A 13,473-nucleotide genomic window follows, 5' to 3' on the forward strand; every position below is an offset into this window, starting at 1 on the left:
GGGCAATGCCTCAATATTCCCTACATAAGGACTGTCAATTTTGTGTACTTTTATTGTTTTAAAGCAAATTATGAGTATGTTAAAACAAGCAGGACCATAAATGTAAAATAGATATGATTTTAAAAAGCTCTCTCTTGCCTTTTTTGATAGTTTGTATTTAAGCCTGACTGACGCTGTACACATCACTTACATCATACTTATCATACTTACCAGAAGGCCTATGATCAGGGCTGCATTTGCCCCTAGGCAACATAGGCCATGGTGTAGGGCAACGTGTAGCAGGGCTGGTGCATCAGTGAGTAGAATTTTGGTATCATGTATTTGCAGCTTTTTAAGGAGAAGTCTAAACAGACCTGCTAATATTGAGTGTGACAGTTCTATCTCGGCTACCAGTGGATATGGAGTGTATGTGTATACATTTCTTAATCGTACATTGAGGGGCACAGGAGGAAGTAATTAATGTACATTGGGTTATGCTGCTTCCTTCAGGAGATCTGTAGAGCCAGAATGGGTGTCGTTTTGCAATTTACCGGATTTGCTGATCCTCAGCATTTCCTTGAAAGCCATACGCAAAGAAAAAGAAGCTGGGTCGGCCTGTAATCTGTCCTTGAGCTCTAGGCTCTGCTGAAGGCACTCCCCTAGATACCTTTGGGTAACATGTGAGTCAGCTGCTGAGTGCTTTTCAGGTCCAGGGCCATGATACACCAGTCTGGTGGAACTCTGCCCCTATAGACTCCGTGGAAGAGGCATGTTCCTTGAATCTGACATATCTTTTCCCAGTGTGCTTTTGTAGGAACTGCAGGGCCTCTCAGGGCTTCAGCTGTGGTGGCTTAGGCCTTTTGGCCCTGGTGCGTAGGAAGCATAATGGTACGTTGCTCTGATTCTTCTCCTAATGGGTTAACATGATGGCTCAGGCTGCACTACTATTGGCTGTACAACTGGTGATGAGGATAGCTGTGCTCTTTTTGAATTTGGTGCTCTAGTGGCCCTCTGTTGCAGCTGTGTAAGCTCTTTGGTCCTAGTGCTCTCACACAAATCTCGTTCTGGGCTTACCATTGTGCATGCATGCACCATATTGCTGTGTGTTCAGGGATCTTGTTGCCTTCTTGCTATCTCCCTATGTCTGTGCACACCTCCATGATCCCCAGGGCGTTTGGGCTCTCTGTTGTCTTACAATAGGCTCCATTCACAAAGCATTACGGAGGACCTTAAAAAATGCGGTAAAATACCGCTCAGCATTTTTCACAAAAATTTTTGGCATTCACAAAAAAACGCTACTAAAATATGGCATGAGTTCTTTTATGAAGTCATGTGTTATTTTAGTAGAGAAAGCATGTGGTAATATGACACCTGGGGGTAGTCGGCGTATTTATTTACAGTAGTAAATACTGCCTTGTTAAGGAGCAGGCGGCCGCTGCATCCTTCACAACCAATGAGTCATCAGCTGTCAAAGGAGTTTCCCGCTGACAGCTGAATGTAAAAAAAGAATTGACGGCAATGACAAAATAAGGAGAAAAAGATGGAATGGGGTTCCCTCCCCCATCAAAACATCTATACCAGACCCTTATCCGAGCATGCAGCCCGGTGGGTCAGGGAATGGTGTGGGGATGAGCGGGCTGGCCCCCCTCCTGAATTATACCAGGCCACATGCCCTCAACATGGAGGGGGTGCTTTGGGGCAGGGGGGCGGTGCTCTGGCCTCTTCCCCAAAACCCTAGCCGCGGTGGTTTTGCGGAGCCTGAGGGTGGGGGTTTATTGGAATCCTGAAAGCCCTCTTTAACAAGAGGCTCCCAGATCCCCCCCTGTAAATGAGTTTGGGGTAAATAGTACCTCTACTCATTCACCAAAAAATGTGTAGTCTAAAAATGACAGTAGGCAGGTTTTGACAAGATCTGTTAAAAAAAAAAGGTGGCTTCCAGATTCAGATAAGTCCTGTCCCCCACCTGCAGACCCCCACAACTACTTGCCAGGGTTGTGGTGGAAGAGGCCTTGTCCCCATCAACATGGAAACCAGGTGCTTTGGATGGGGCAGAATCTCCTGTGCCCCAAAGTACCTTCCTCATTTTAAGGGCATGTGGCCTAAATATGGTTCAGGGGGCCGGGGGCGCTCACTCGTCCCCCGCCCCTTTCCTGACCTGCCTGGCTGCATGCTCGGATAAGGGCCTGGTATGGATTTTTTTTTTTCATTTGGCTTGGGGTTTCCCCTCAAAATCTTTTTTTCATTGCTGGCGGGAACCCTGCTGACAGCTAATGACTCATCGGTTGCTGAGGATGCGACTGCTGCCCACTCCTTAACAACCATGTTTTTTATTGTAAACACTCCATGAATACCGCTACATTACTAGTACACACTCCATAAATACTGCATGCCTTGATCACTACCTAATTACCACATGCATTTATTTATTTACTTCCTTCTGTGAATTGAGTGTTTTGCAATCTATATTGCAGAACAGTATAATGACTTGACAGTTTCAGGATTGTATATGGTATTTAGGGAAATGTCTGGACACCTACATACCGCATGTGAGATGCTTTTGAAAATGGAGCCCAGTGTCCAGGTCAGATGGCATTGACCCCTTCTGATCGAGCATCAGTTTTTGAGTGCACCTTGTGAGCGTTCCCTCGCTTCCTTACCTAGAATGACAGTGACGCAATAGCAGCAGTTCTGGGGGCCTTCCAGGTTTACGATTCTCTAACAGTGCTGGTGGATCTTGCAGTGTACTCCCCAAGGGACCTAAGACTGATAGTCTGGACCACTGTTCCTTGCCTGAGTCCACAGCACTTCTCAGGGTCTTCTCTAATCGCATCAGGGGTAATTTCCTCCCCTGTTTTATCTTCTACTGTATCTTAGTTTACAGGGAAAATGACATCCATGTTACCTGACTCAATACAAGGGCCTACAAGCATACTTTAGTGCCCTTCGCTCTACCCCGCTTGAAGTTTTCAAATATAGTAATGTCCCTGCAAAGATTTGTGGACCTCCACATTGCTCTGGTGCAGCTTATCTCTCAAAAGGGTAATAGCCATTGTTCCAGAAAGAAAAAGGTTCCAAGGCCAAATGGTGGCATCCCCCTCCCCATACTAGATCTAAAGGTTCTCAACACCATCCCCTGGGTACAGAAATCCACATGGAAGCTGCCAATTCAGTCATCGCTTCCTTGTATTCGGGAAACTACCTGGCTTCTGTTGGCCTACTCCCTAATCCCCCCACCTCAACACACAAAAAAAAATCAACATTACCTTGATTTTGCTATGGGGCTCACATCATTACCAATGTGTTGCTCTTCCCTTTGTCCCCAGCACCTCGGTTTTCACCAAAGTGCTAGCCCCTGTTGCTCTGCTTTGCCCACAAAGGTATATATCTGCATGGCTTTCTGATTCGTATGTACAGGTTTTATCAGCCAATGTCCGTCACTGTCCAGACACTCCGCTTCCATGTTTGGGTTCTATAGTTCTGGAGCCAGCCAACCCTACACTTTTGCATTTGTGTGTGCTTGTATATTGTGTTATTCTATGGGAATGCTTTTGTCCGGAGTTTAGTCAATTTGGTTGTTTTTATCTGGCAGTCAATTACATCTTTTGTATCTGCAGACATGTTTCTAGTTGTGCCAGTACAGTTCTGACTGTCTGTGGTATCACGTTTTTTGCTTTTTTTTTTTTTGATTATCATTTCATGACCAGTTACTATGCGTTTGTTTTTTTTCCTCGTTTTTTCCTCTTTTTTTGCCCATTTTGTTGATCAACACAGGCAAGGAATTTTAATTCCAATCTATAATGGTCTTCGTGTTTTCTCTTTCGTTCATCGACAGACACAGCGCTCCATAAATCATAACGAGTGAGTTATATTCCCTTCTCCAGGAGTAGGACTAGGCAGAACAAAAAACACTTGGCTACGCCCATGGGCTGTCCTCAGCTGGAATATAACCCCCTCTCTGCTCTAGGTATTCAGTTTTAATCTGTCTAGTCAGGAGTAAAGACCTAGGCTCCCTGCTTTGATCTCTTGGTCCTAGCAATTATTTTCTCCCTCCATGCATCTTTTTTCTCCTGGAAGATCTACAATCAACTGCCAGGCTGGGTGACGGGCTGGATAATCTAGATTCAGTGCCCCCCCCCCCCCAGCCCAGCCAGCAAGCGTGTGCAGACCGCAGCTATGTGCTTGGTCAGCGGCGACATAGCCTTACGGATAGGCACGGGCTCACGATTTAAAACGTCTCGCAGGGTCGCATATGACCGGACGCTGGTCTGAGTCGCAGTGTTCCCTTGGCCGACAGCTCCCCCACTTAGGTGGTGAGGAGTTCTGTGTGGAGCGTCACTTGCACCATGGAATGGTAAGTACAGTCCCTCCTCTCCCCCTATTGTGCGGTTTGGGGGGACACGGGTACCCACCAGGGATGGTCGGGCCTGCCTGCAATTTTCCACCTCCTGCAAGTCCCTCAGTTGAGCTGGACTTCCCCCTAGTTCTAGCGCAGAGGGTACAGCGGAGACCCCTAGGCGCATGTCCATTTTGACTTTTTTTAGGCCCTGAGTCTCCTTGTGCGCATATAATTCCTGCAAAAGCTCAGGTGACGTCCAAACTACCTAAGGTCCCCTCCTATCCCTATCCATGAAGTTGATCTACCTAGGTCTGATTTTGATTCTGACCAAGGTAGTCCTTCCTCTGGACAAACTTCGTGATTGACCGGCTGCTCTTACACAGACAGTTCTCTCCCAACTTGCAAACAGGTTCTGGGTCTGGTGGTGTCCACCTTCCAGACAGTTCTGTTTGTACAGACCTGCATGGAGCTCCTTCAGCAGGTTCCACTCCACAGGAGGATGCCAAGATTCGTGGCAAGGTCACAGGTTCCGCTGGCGTCCTAGGGGTTCGGAAAAGCCAGTATCATCCTCGGCTCATGCTTCTTCTGCGACTCCTGTGAGGAATCAAGGGCGAAGGTCTTCCAAACTTTCTGGTGACTGTCCCTTGGGGGGCTACCTCTCGGAGAGGACCAGTTATCCCCAGGGGCTGATCTACCATTCTGCTTTTACAGTGGCTGGTATTAAAGGCTTCGCTATTAAAAGCCAGGTGCTGAGGGATAGAGGTTTGTCTGGATCAGTAATCCCTACTATGTTGAAGGTGAGGAAGTCAACTTTGAGCAAGATATACCATCGTACATGAAAAGTATACAATTCTTGAAGTCAATTGGTGCTCATCCTCGATCCTTATCTGTGGCTCAGATCCTAGCCTTTCTTCAACAGGGCGTTAGTCAGAAGTTGGCCTTGAGTACCAACATGGGCCAGGTGTTTGCCTTGGCAATCTTCTTTCAGTGAACCCTAGCCATGCACCCTTTAGTTCGTACCTTCATTCAGGGGGTTTAACATGTGGCTCCACCTGTATGGTCTCTTTTGCCACCATTGAATTTAAACTTGGTCTCCAGAAACCTCCATTTGAGAATATTTGGGAGATTTCCTTGCCTATGTTGTCCCAGAGAAAAGGATTTTACAGTAAGTTCTTACAAAAATCAATTTTTTTATGATCTTTATTTGGAACGGTGTATATATCTATATGGAGTAAACATCTGGCCCTTCTTATGAACAGTGATGGGTGAGAAAGATTTTTCTATAGGCCAGACACGATTGTTTGACAAAAACAATTTTTAATTGAAATGCCTAGTTGGGAACATAACTTAAAATTGGAGAACCTCATAGTAAAATGATTAATTTCACCACTAAGAGCCAGTTGAAGACGAACATTCACATAGCTAAAAGTATGATAATGGTAAGTAAAACGTACACTATAGCTCACTGAATAAAATAAGGGTCTTAACATTATAATTTCATTTAAAAAACAGGTATATATATTCTCAAAATTAAATAAAATAGTAAATAGAGTTAAAGTAACTAATCTATCTAGGCAAACTGAGCCTAATTTGTTACTGCCATATAACCATACCACATTGCTCTGCAACGGTACATTATGATTCATGATATACAGCAAATTATGTAAATGATTGAAAAATATATTTCACTGTAAACGCAAATTATATCAACCAGCTACTGCACATTATATTACAAACAAGAATATAGAATATAATAGCTCAATAAATCTCTCTGCAAGATCATAGACTCTGATAACACAATAAATTGCAAAGCAAAATCACGTTATGCTCTAAAAAAATATTTATCAGCCATCACTAACTCTTAAAATGTCAGCCTTCTCGAATATACAGCCACCACGAGACCCCCACCTCCCCCCATGGAAAGCAGCCCTCAAATTGATTAAGCAAATTTAAATCCCTCCTTTAATTGCTCCCCGCCACATTGGTAGAGAATCCGCTGTGCATTTATTTGAAACGCATTTATACTGATGGCCAATGTAGCAGGAGCATTTTCAGTGTGCACCACTGTAATTAAGGCATATACACTGTTCTCCAATGCCCCCTATATATTCTGATTTCCACTTGTCGGTGTAAATTACTCCATTGCATTGTTGGTTGCTGTGAATACATGCGTTACATTTGTAATCAGTGTAAATTCCAGTTACGTTGGTGGCTAGTGTAAACTACCCTGTAAAATTAGAGGTTTATGTTACTAACATCTTCACTGCATTGTTGGTTGGTGTAAAAATGCCAGTATTCTATTGTTGTGTAGTGACTGGAGGGCCCTGTTAATTTAGGTGGTCAGTGAAGCGCGCATAATCATTGGTGTCATAAGAAAGGGTTCCTATTCATTGGTGTAAGTTGTAAAGGACCCCTATTCTGTGGTGGTCAGTGGCAACTTAGCTGAAATTGGCACACCTTTGTACATGTTGCTTCCTAAACCCTCTGTGCTGAAAATGCAATGGCACACCGGCATGTATTTTCCACAGACTTGGAAGCTGGCCCAATGTACTTAATAGACCTTCTAAAGCCTGTTTTTAGTTTTAGTTTTTACTTTGCAGTAAAGCAAAACACTAATCTGGGTTTTTTTCTGACATAGAGTAGACTCCACTTTGTCTTCGACCCCATATCAATTGTGTTTAGCTTTACGAAAAACAGTGCCTATTTCCATGGACTATGCTTCTGATGCTGAAGCACTTCTAAATTGTCACACAAGGGAACTTCTGTTATAATACTTTAGCTCAAAAATTGTTTCTTCTCTTGCCTCCACTTTGATCTCAGAAAGTAATTTCAGATGTAAACATATCCTTCTTGAATGACCACAGTTGTGCTCATAAGTTTACATACTCTGGCAGAATGTATGATTCCTTGGCCATTTTTCAGAGAATATGAATGATAACACAAAAACTTTTCTTTCACTCATGGTTAGTCATTTATTATCAATCAACTGTGTTTACTCTTTTTAAATCATAATGACAACAGAAACTACCCAAATTACCCTAAAAAAAGTTTACATACCCTGGTGATTTTGGCCTGATAACATGCACACAAGTTGACACAAACTTGTTTGCTTGTAAATAGTGTGTGTGTATAAAAGGTCAATGAGTTTCTGGACTCCTGACAGACCCTTGCATCTTTCATCCAGTGCTGCACTGACGTTTCTGGATTCTGAGTCATGGGGAAAGCAAAATAATTGTCAAAGGATCTGCGGGAAAAGGTAGTTGAACTGTATAAAACAGGAAAGGGATATAAAAAAGATATCCAAGGAATTGTGAATGCCAATCAGCAGTGTTCAAACTCTAATCAAGAAGTGGAAAATGAGAAGTTCTGTTGAAACCAAACTACGGTCATGTAGACCAACTAAAATTTCAGCCACAACTGCCAGGAAAATTGTTCGGGATGCAAAGAAAAACCCACAAATAACTTCAGGTGAAATACAGGACTCTCTGAAAACATGTGGTGTGGCTGTTTCAAGATGTACAATAAGAAGGCACTTGAAGAAAGATGGGCTGCATGGTCGAGTCGCCAGAAGAAAGCCATTACTACGCAAATGTCACAAAGTATCCCGCTTACAATACGCCAAACAAATCATAGACAAGCCTCAAACCTTCTGGCACAAAGTCATTTGGAGTGATGAGACCAAAATTTAGCTTTTTGGCCACAACCATATACGCTACATTTGGAGAGGAGTCAACAAGGCCTATGATGAAAGGTACATCATTCCAACTGTGAAACTTGGTCAGAATTGGTGGCAAGATAAATGCAGTATGTTATCAAAAAATACTAGAGGAAAATTTGCATTCATCAGCCCGGAAGCTGCGCATGAGACGTACTTGGACATTCCAACATGACAATGATCCTAAACACAAGGCCAAGTCGACCGGTCATTGGCTACAGAAGAATAAAGTGAAGGTTCTGTAGTGGCCATCTCAGTCTCCTGACCTCAATATCATTGAGCCACTCTGGGGAGATCTCTATCGTGCAGTTCATGCAAGACACCCCAAGAATTTACAGGAACTGGAGGCTTTTTGCCAGGAAGAAATGGGCAGCTTTACCATCTTAGAAGATAAAGAGCCTCATCCACAAATACCACAAAAAACTTCAAGCTGTCATTGATGTTAAAGGGGGCAATACACGGTATTAAGAACTGGGGTATGTAAACTTTTGATCAGGGTCATTTGGGTAGTTTCTGTTGTCATTATGATTTAAAAAGTGTAAATGCAGTTGATTGATAATAAATGGCTTCAGCCAAACACTAACCATGAGTGAAAGAAAAGTTTTTGTGTTATCATTCATATTCTCTGAAAAATAATGAGAAATCATAAATTCTGCCAGGGTATGTAAACTTATGAGCACAAGTGTATATCCCAAATTATTTCAATGTCAAAATGTACTTTCTGCTCTTAGCATATTGATGCTCTTATACATACTCAGAACCTTAGACGTTGGCTTGTTTCACACAGGCTTTAGCTTGTATAAGGCTTTAGCTTTTAGCTGATACCATTTGGCTCCAGTCTGTAGGTGTTGAACATAGATCTTAATGGGAGTGCTGCTTGTTTGAAATGATAATCGGCACTCCCAATAAGTTCTGTTTTCAACATTTACAAACTGGAACTAACGTTACTCCAATAAGTTGCCGACCGCCCCACACAGATTTTCTGCGGCAGGGTGGCTCAGCTGCATAAAATCACGTAGCCCTATGTGATTTTGTGCACGCGTTCTCGGCAGTGTGTTTAGACGCCGCGAGAGGAGCTGCGGCGATTACCGTTGGCCTCACGCAATTGTTAGAGAAACTGACAGAAGACCTGCCTGCTTATGTAAACAAAGCAGGCAAGTCTTCTGTCACACAGGCAGAGAGAGATCAGGAGTTTCAGCTAAGCTGAAACCCCGATCTCTCTGTGCCTGTCACAGAGCTGTTCCCCACCCACAGTGAGTAAGCAGAGTTAGGCATACATTAACCCCTTTCATCACCACCAGTGTTAGCCCCTTCCCTGCCAGTGTCATTTATACAGTAACCGTGCATATTATTTAGCACTGATTACTGTATTAATGTCACTGGTCCCCAAAAATTGTCAGAAATTACAGTTAGGGGTCCGATCTTTCCTGCCGCAATGTCTCAGTCCCGCTAAAAATATTTGATCACCGCCATTTCTAATAAAAACACACACAAAAAAGTCCAAAGATCTATCCCGTAGTTTGTAAATGCTATAACTTTTGCGCAAACCAATTAAAATATGCTTTTTGGGATTTTTTTTTACCAAAAATATGTAGCAGAATACAAATTGGCCTAAAATGATAAAAATTATATTTTTTAATTTTTTTTATTAGGAATGTTTTATAGCAGTAAGTAAAAAATGTTGTGTTTTTTTTTCAAAATTGTTGCTCTTTTTTTCTTGTGTATAGCGTAAAATCTAAAAACTGCAGGGTTGATCAAATACCACCAAGAGAAAGCTCTATTTATGGGAAAAAAAGGACATCAATTGTATTTGGGTACGACCGCAGGACTGCGCAATTTTTCGTTAAAGTAACGCAGTGCCGAATCGCAAAAACATGGCCTGGTCATTAAGGGGGGTAAACCCTGCCAGAGCTGAAGTGGTTAAAAGCTTCATAAATTCTTGTTAAAGCTCTGCAAATGCTTTGTAAAAGCTTGCTGCACACAAAATCTGATCAGCAGCGATCATCGACGGTCAGCTGCAGATAGCTGCAGCTGCCATTTACCTGTCATTAATGTCTACAGGGCTCGGTGGTCGCAGCTAACCTCTCACAAGTGGCAAAAACAGCTGCAGGAATCAGCAGATTCTTTGCACTGTTATTCACACTGGGGCTAGTTGCTCGTGCGCACATAGCCTTTTACAAGCGGAACCCTGTGTAACTATCAGAATTTTTTGATAGGCTGTCACATTGGCTCTGTCTGGTTCTCTTTACATTTTTTATTTGTTTTTTGTGGATTTGTCCTGCCTATATTTATTGACCTATGGGGGTGCGATTCTCTAAGTGGCCTAAAATCAGACAGGTTTGCCAACATCCCTTGTAATTTGTATTTATAAGGTTTTTTTTTGGGTCCTCAAACCAAGCAAAAGTGGGACTTTATGGGCAAAGAAATATTGTATTATACAAGTTTATAATAAAACCTATTTTATTTTCAAAAAATATCAATTTGTAAACCAAATATCATGGGTTGTACACATAGGGCTAAGGGCCCATGGAAGTGAAGGTGATAAGAAAGAAAATGTGACATGGTGTGAAATGGTGACTTCTGATGTTAATTTTCTGCTATCCATGCTTGGAGAGACTCTGGATGCGACAAAAACATCAGAATTTCCAACGCGTTTCGGCTAAGTTCAAATGGTGCCTTTTTCAAGGGTATCACCATGTAATTCATTTTTTGTATGCAGGAGTGCCAGATTTATACAGGGAACCTGTCCTCCTCCCATTTTTCCCAAGGGTTGCAGCGAGAACTCATATGTGATGGAATGCAGCTGATTTTGTATGGCTGCCAAGTACTGCAACTTTTCCACCACTTTTAGAGGTCCAGGTTTCCTGTGTGTTTTGTGCCTGGGGGTTCCAGTAGGAAAAGAGGGGAGATAAGGCTCTACCGATCTGCGGGTTCCTGGAGGATGGTCACTCCTACCCTCCAGTGAGGGGATTGGCATTCCACAAAAAAGTTCCAGCACTTGGCAGCCATGCAAAATCAGCTGAATTTCAATCACATATGAGTTCTTGCTGCAACCCTTGGGATGAAGGGGAGGAGGACAGGTTCCCTGTATAAATCTGGCACTCCTGCATACATGCTTGGAGAGTCTCCCCAAGCATGGATAGCAAAAAATAACATCAGAAGTGACCATTTCACATCATGTCACATTTTCTTTCTTTCTTATCACCTTCACTTCCATGGGCCCTTAGCCCAATGTGTTAAATCCATGATATTTGGTTTACAAATTGATTTATGATATTTTTTTTTAAATAAAATATGTTTTATTAACTTGTATAATACAATATTGCTTTGCCCATAAAGTCCCACTTTTGCTTGGTTTGAGGACCCAAAAATCCTTATAAATATATTTATTGACCCGGCCTGATCATGTCACAAAATGTCACAAATGACGTGTCACTGATGTTTAATTGCTTGAACGTCATGCATATGATGGACTATTTACTTGTGTCTGAGGTTTAGTGATTTATCCACATTTTGTTCTGCAGCTGTGAAATTAATCTTGTTTAGATTAATGCTTAAACAATTAGTCAGCCTTTTAAATTTTGCATTTAACAATATTGTTGCCTGATCAGACACTTGTATTGACAGATCTAAGAGAACTGGGCTTTTAGTTCCAATAGAAAACTTCCAGATTATATAAAGGACAGTAAAAATGTTGCAAAGTAACCAATTGCAGAGTACAAACTACTAGATTTGCTGACCTACCTGCTTAATATGTGAAGGACGAGGAGTCGATCTTACTTTGAAAGTGCATGTCAAGCTATGGATAAGAGTAAGGATTAGAACTCCTGTCTGTTTTTTACTGCTATCTGGGGCTGTGTTAGAGACATTTCCCTTCACTTACTGTGAAGTATTTGCATATTGTTATTGAGCAATAAGTACACTACCTCTGTAGCTGCAGGCAACGTATAGCTATTCAAAGTTCACAGCTGAAGTGGAATAGGTTGTTCTCTCAGCAGGTCAATTCTGCTTGGTCATGAAGGTTGTATAACCTTCTAGAGGTTAAGTTGTTAAACATAAACTCCATTAAAACAATCAAACACACAGATGAAATACATGTATAGAAACACTCTGTTGTGAGATATAGTATATACAGCCCTGCTAGAGAGTATAGCCAGAATGATGACCTGACCTGCAATGGTATAGGAGCAACAGCAAAGTGACAGGTCATCCCTTTGCTCACTCTGTTCTCTCATCCTAGCTTAAAGTAAAACTAAAGTCTGTGTTTTTTTGTTTTTTTTAATATGTTATACTTACCTGCTCTGTGCAGTGGCTTTGCACTGAGCAGCCTGGATCCTCCTTTTCTTGAGTCCCTCACCGGCGCTCCTTGCCCTTCCCTCCTTCCGAGTGCCACCACAGCAAGCAGCTTGCTATGTGGGCACTCAAGCTGAGCCGCTGCTCAGTGTTTTATTAGCCACTTTAACCCCTTCATGACTGCGCTATAGCCAAATGACGGTTTCAGCCAGGCCACACTTTGCTGAGAGGCTGTCATATGACGTCCACCCGTGTTCGCACTGCCTGCGCGCCCCCTGCGGCACGCATTAGCAGCGATCTGTGATCACTGCATTCTTCGGACGCAGCTGATGACAGATTGGGGTAAAGAGCCAATCTCAGCGGCTCTTTACCACACGATCAGCTGTGTCCAGTCACAGCTGATCATGGATGTGATTAGCATTTGCCAGTTATCGGCAATCCTTCCTTCACGTTGACAGGGGACATCTGCACTGATTATCAGTGTCCTGATGATTGGTGCATCCCCAGCAGTGCCCACCAGTGCAGCCTAATTAGCACACACCATTTGAAGGAGAAAAAATACTTATTTACAACATTTTATAATCTAAATTAAGAAAAGCCCAGTGGTGAATAAATACCACCAAAAGAAAGCTCTATCTGTCTCTAAAAAAAAAAAGATCTACATTTAATTTTTGGTACACTGTTGCATGACCGCACAATTGTCACTCAAAGTGCGACAGCGCTGAAAGCTGAAAATTGGCCTTGGCAGAAAGGGTGTGAAAGTGCCCAGTAGGCAAATGGCTAATGTTCTTAGTTTATCTCCTGTTAACGGCAGAGTTCCCAATACTGATCCTCTCTCTCCTAATTGGTTGCTCTACAACCAATTAAAACCAAATGATTTATTTACACTAGTTAAATTCAAAAATGCATTTATTACATTTTTAATGATACGCTTGCATTGTCTGGTATGATTTATATCTACCTAGAGTTCCTTTTTAAGTATAGGTTAATAGAGGTAGGTGTTTTTTTTTATACACCAGATTTCCATGGTGATTTCATGCTATACATCTAAAGAAGGTCATGTAGAAATAGCAGATATAATAGAGAACACTATTGTCAGATCCTCTTTACTGACTGATGTGCAACTGGCACATTTAATTTCATGTAAGGG

General features: G+C 42.3%; 1 protein-coding gene across 1 annotated transcript in view; it reads left to right on the top strand.

Moving 5' to 3' along the window:
• The window catches only part of KDM4C (lysine demethylase 4C), a gene marked incomplete at its 5' end in the record, with an annotated part of 705,351 nt that overhangs the window by 401,627 nt on the left and 290,251 nt on the right, over positions 1 to 13,473 (top strand). The window lies entirely within an intron of this gene.

The sequence above is a fragment of the Pelophylax lessonae genome (assembly GCF_965119305.1).
Source record: "Pelophylax lessonae genome assembly, chromosome: 1".
In the NCBI taxonomy this organism is placed as follows: Eukaryota; Metazoa; Chordata; class Amphibia; order Anura; family Ranidae; genus Pelophylax; species Pelophylax lessonae.